Source organism: Macrobrachium nipponense, chromosome 46 (assembly GCF_015104395.2).
Source record: "Macrobrachium nipponense isolate FS-2020 chromosome 46, ASM1510439v2, whole genome shotgun sequence".
NCBI lineage: Eukaryota > Metazoa > Arthropoda > Malacostraca > Decapoda > Palaemonidae > Macrobrachium > Macrobrachium nipponense.
The window spans coordinates 19,540,677-19,546,708 of record NC_061106.1 but is presented as its reverse complement, the minus strand read 5'-3'; the positions used below and the strand labels follow the sequence as shown (position 1 = coordinate 19,546,708).

Genomic DNA, 6,032 nt, shown 5'->3' with positions numbered 1-6,032 from the left:
GAGATCCGCGCGGTACGAAACGTCCTATGCGCCGGGACTTGAAATTAGGCCAAGAAAAACAGAGATACTGAAGATAAGCTAATCATGTAGAGAAGGACAGAAATTGCAGAAAAGACTCGAGAAGAGACAAGACAGGAGAAATAAAGAAACAGAGAGCACTGTTACAGGGAAAGAGTAAACAAGGAATGGGGGAAGGAAGAGAGGAAGTGAGGAAGGAAGGAATAAATACCTAAAAGATTTAAGAACAAAACGGAAGAGGAGAATTAAAGGCGATGTAGCGGTATATTACGCGTCGCAAGGACGGGGTAAGTTAAGCAATGGGAGTTATTCTCTCTCTCTCTCTCTCTCTCTCTCTCTTCTCTCTCTCTCTCTCTCTCTCTCTCTCTCTCGTGGTCGTCTGTTCAGGCCTCAGGACAATGAGATTTACATTAATGGAAATTAAGGTTTTTCTTATTGGAGCATCACATTCAGACCATATAAAAACAACGTTGACTCTCTCTCTCTCTCTCTCTCTTCTCTCTCTCTCTCTCTCTCTCTCTCTCTTCATTTTAATGAATGAACACGTGTGAACGCATTAGTGTATGTAATGAAAACGAAGAAGCGATTTTGTAAAGAGATATATTCTCTCTCAAAAGAAATCAGTTATGTACTACGTCGAAGCTCGTAAGCGCGGTTGAACGGATCATGAACCTTAAGATAGCAATACTCTTCCATGCCTCCGTGGCACAATCGGTTAGCGCGTTCGGCTGTTAACCGAAAGGTTGGTGGTTCGAGCCCACCCGGGGGCGGAACTTTTTTTTTTTTTTTTTATTTTTATTATTATCATTATAATGCCAGGCATCGTTGTCTTTGAACCTTTTTCGACATTTAGTGAAAATACAACTGTCGTCAGAGTGCTTCCATACAACGGCAAAACGAGTCAGAAATACGGGTTGGCAACGTAATCACACACACACACACGTGATGGCATGTTACGTATTTCATTACTGACTGAAATTAATCTAAAACGTTCGTATCTGGCAGACTTCAATAAGTATAAGAAACATTACTTCCTTAAACCGTAGATCTTGACAGTCAAGAATGCTTTCTTTGCTTAACAGATTTAATTGATTTAACACTGAGAATGGTTTTATTCATAGAAATGAATAAAATGTATTTAGCACATCCAGACAAAGACGAGGACAAATCTGTATTAAATTGTGTTAAATTATACTGGGTGTCCATAAAGTCCCAGTACCATTACAAGTATTTATTGCTCAGAATGGTACTGGGACTTTATGGACACCCTGTATATCTAGGACAATAGTTTAAAAAAAATGAAAACGGAAGTTCAACGTGGATTTCCAGCAACATATTGTACTTATATTGTTCACGTTCTACAGAAATTGGACGACAAAACCCACTGAAATTTGATATGTAATCATTAAAATCAGACTACTTTGATTCTTCAGGAGTTTTCATGCCTAAAACAATACGAAACGAGAGAGAGAGAGAGAGAGAGAGAGAGAGAGAGAGAGAGAGAGAGAGAGAGATTAGATATATTTTCTTGCTAATTTGTTATTTACCGTAAGGGAATCTTCATGGTAAAACTCCCGGGCCATGCCTTCGAAAGCTGATAATGACCTTTTATGTAAGGAAGAAATATATCATTAAAAAAATGAACGAATACAACAACTGCAGTACGGGAATAACTGAATTCATAAACTAAGTTGGCAAAGGAAAATACAAGGTTCAATACCTTGCTTTAAAACGTAATGTTACAGCCTTTGTAAATTGGGTTAAAGGGTGTTAAAAAAACATAACATGCATCATGGGATCCAGTGAAGAATTGTCAGATATTTTTTTTTTCTTTTTTAACAGTCGGAGACGGTATTGCAGCTCGTAATTACGAAGCGTTTGTATTTTCGAATGCGGGTTTGCAGATGGTATTGTATTACCCTTCATAAAACTCATAGCACTGAATGTCCGAAGTCTATCCTAGCTATATGGTAAATTACCTTAAAAACCTTATTTGTTATCTGTTTTTAAAGGGCGCGTTTGAAAAAATTTCATGTCCTAAGAGATAGATATATATATATATATATATATATATATATATATATATATATATATATGTATATATATATAGTAAGTAATTATATATATATATCTATATATATATCTATATTTATAATATGTATATATATATATATATATTTTATATATATATATATATATATAATATATATATATATTGTGAATAGTTCACAAGTATGTCGAAACGCACATCATTTGCTCTATACGTGCATTAAACATTACTGTATTAGGATATACAATTATGTGTTAACTACATCAAAACAGCAGTTCATAATTTGTATATTTTAGAAGAAGACATCAAAAATCATGACCGTGTGCAAGCAATTATGAAAAATCATCCGTCTGGTAGAAAGTGCATCTTGGGAAATATTGCAAATATCGTTAATGTTATATAAAGTAGGTGACATAAGCAGCATTACACCGTGCTAAATCGTGTGTTAATAAACCTTCTAACATTGAAATGTCAGCATGACAAAATTAATTACAGCTTGCGCAACGAAATTCGCCAAGTCTGTTAAAGCGTCCTTTAGATTCTACAAGTGATGTTGAATCGTGTAAAAGGAAAAGGTTTTGGGTTGAAATAATGATGTAAAACTTACCGACGAATTTTACCTGTTGTTCAAGCTTGAAAATCCATTGTCTTGCTAAGGAATGTATGACGTTATATCCAGAAACGAGTTGAAATAGTCATTATTCCAATTTTTTTTTCCTTTTTTTATCTGTTTAATGGGCGCATTCAGAAATTTCATGTCTACAGGTATATTGTGGATAATTCACTAGTATGTCGTGACGATAATCAATTGTTCTTTACATGAATTAAACATGTACGATAACCAATTTCGTCTATACTCGTTTTCAAAGATTTGAGGCAATGATATATTACATGTATGATCACCAATTTCTTTTTTACTCCTTTCCAAATAAGATAAATAAGATAACAAGCAACCAACGCAGCGATAGCGGGAGAAATTCCTGAGCTAGCTTATCGTCTCTAATGTTATTTCAGACTTCCCTAGTTTCCCGGAATAATTCGAAATTCCCACGATAAGACATGACAAAACGATAGAGGAAATAAAACCCTTGTCTATAATGCCCTCTGTTAAATTTCATGCAGATTCTGGAATGTATCATTAATGAGAGCGCGCGTCAATTTTTGCATCTGTTGGGTTCAAAATCCGTCTGATGCCAGTTCGCCTCTACGCTCTGGTTTCTGGGTTTCCTGCTTTAAGGATTTTCGCCTTATTTTGACACACTAATCATTTATACACACGAGTATATTTAGCATACATCCACGTGTATATTTAGTTCTTATATTATGCAAACGGTCTCTGTGTATGTATGTATGTATGTGTATAATAAATATATTATACTAAAAGTCTATATATATATATATATATATATATATATATATTTATATATATATAGTATTATATATATATATAAATGTAATGTATTTCATGGACTATGTCCTTAGAGCCCAATTCACATGCCCTTAATCTCCTACCTGTACCCTAAACGCTAGAAAATTACATATAAGCATATATAAAGTATATATATATATATATATCTATAATATATATATATATATATATATATATATATATATGTGTGTGTGTGTGTGTGTGTGTGTGTGCGTGCGTGTGTGTGTGTGTGTGCGTGCGTGTGTGTGTGTGTGTGTGTGTATGTATAGGACACTCAATTATGTTGTATCTCGTTCCTATTTCTTTTAAGTCACCGGGCAAAATAACACACACATTCACAATTACTAATGAAACGTTGCCGTCGAGGTCGACCGTTCAATCGACGTTAACATCTCTCGCCCTTTTATCTCATCTTTCTTTGTTTATCCCTTATATAAAAAAAAACAAAAAATTCACTCGAGCATTTCCTCGTGTCATGAATATTCAATAGCCGCGCATCGTCTCGATTACGAAAATTCTCTCAAAAGAATTTCCAGGTGCATTCCAAGTTGTGCCATCCCTGCGGATTCTGTTTACCCTTACAATATCTCTTATCTTATTTCTTTAATAACGTTCACTGGCAGCTTTCGCTTCCGGTAAAAGCATTCAGAGTTTTTCCGATGATTCTTGATGGCTGCACGTTTTTCTTTTCTACCCTAAAGAAATAATCACCCAAGAATCCACCACTTGTATGCAAGCTTCTTTCTGCTTTGCTTCTTTTATATACTATATATATATATATATATATATAATAATATATATATATAATATATATATATATGTATATTATTATATATTCTTAGGGGGGGATATATTATATAATTATTATATTATTATATATATTATTATATATATTATAATATATTTTTTCTGGCCATTGGAGCAATATTGGCGTCATAAGTCGACCTTTGAAAGCCCCTTTCCTCATTTTCTTGTAACTTGCAATATTTACTTCGGAATGCCCATAAGAAACCTCATCTCGTTTTTGTTACAACTACCATGTATTCGATTTGCCCTTATCATTTTTTCCCCTATGTTGGTAAAAACCACGTCCGGATTATCTTTTTCAAACAAATGGTTCAGGAAACTGTAGACATATACATATTCTCATTACGTCTTCTTATGTAACAATAAATAAACCAGTCAAATTGTTCATGCTCAGTAAGCTGTTATTTGAAACCTTGCTTCCTCATCGCCACCAGCATGGCATTTTTGTTAATTCTATGATACTCCGTCTCATTCCTTAATAAAAGATTATAGAAGAGGTCCATCGGATGACGAAACTATAGGGCATTTTCTGAGATAAACCATTTTCATTTCCTATGTGGAATACAACTGAAATACCATATCTTCGTGCCTAAGATTACCTGTACTATATATATATATATATATATATATATATAATATATATATATATATATATATATATATATATATATATATATATATATATATATATATATAGTATATATATATATATATATATATATATATATATATATATATATATATATATATATATATATATATATATATACATATATATATATATATCTACATATATATATATATATATATATATATATATATATATATATATATATATATATATAATGTATATATATATGTGTGTGTTTGTGTCAATTAATGCGTTATTCGGGCCATTTTTTTGTCACTGCAAGCTTATGTCATTCCTTATTGTGCTTCTCCATTCGATTGTCCAAGTCTACGAAAAAAATATACACATTTTGAAGAACATTTTCAAATTGATTATGTTATTCACCTATTTTCCTCATCAACATTTTTCTTTTCAGCCCAGCAGTCATCCCTCTGACTTACTCTTTCACATACCTTCGCTAGAGCAACGCCAGCGCAGGAGGAATGCAATAACTCACGCTCTAATTTCTTTGACACCCCCTGTCTTTCCAGAAATTTAACTTTCTTACTCTTCATTTTCGCTTACTCGGGGAGTAAGCCCGCAAACTACGTTGTTGTTGTTGTTGTTGTTGTTGTTCATGCTGTTGTTGTCCTTGCTGGTAGTAGGAAAAGCCTTCGGAAAAGCCTAAAAACGTCTGAAAAAGGTGTTTCGTGTTGAGTTAAATATACAGGAATTTCAGGATAGGATATTTATGATTTATTTATTAGAATGACAACGTAAAAAATAAGTAATGTGCATGTTAAACAGTTCAGAACAATTAATTTTCATAAAATATGGCCTATTTATTTTGATTTTCGTTGGTGAAACAACGCGCTATTTAACCATAGATTTTACCACGTGCCTCAAGCATGCTGAGGTCGAATCACGCCTTGCTTTTGTATTCTCAGCAACTAAATCGACGCCCTCAGCCAACTCTGCTATCATTATCATTCAGCTTCCTATCAAAATACGTCTTTCAGTGAAGCAAATCTGTCTCCTCTATTATGTATGTGCATCATTTATTTTTGGCTCAATTAGTCTCTTGATACTACCATCGATTTCACCGCTTCTTTGGAACT

The 6,032-nt window shown here is 33.2% G+C and overlaps 1 non-coding gene across 1 annotated transcript; it reads left to right on the top strand.

Moving 5' to 3' along the window:
* Positions 1 to 714: 714 nt before the first annotated feature.
* Positions 715 to 788, top strand: Trnan-guu (transfer RNA asparagine (anticodon GUU)). Its single transcript has one exon. It is a non-coding gene; the product is annotated as a tRNA-Asn (tRNA).
* The last annotated feature ends 5,244 nt before the right edge of the window (positions 789 to 6,032 follow it).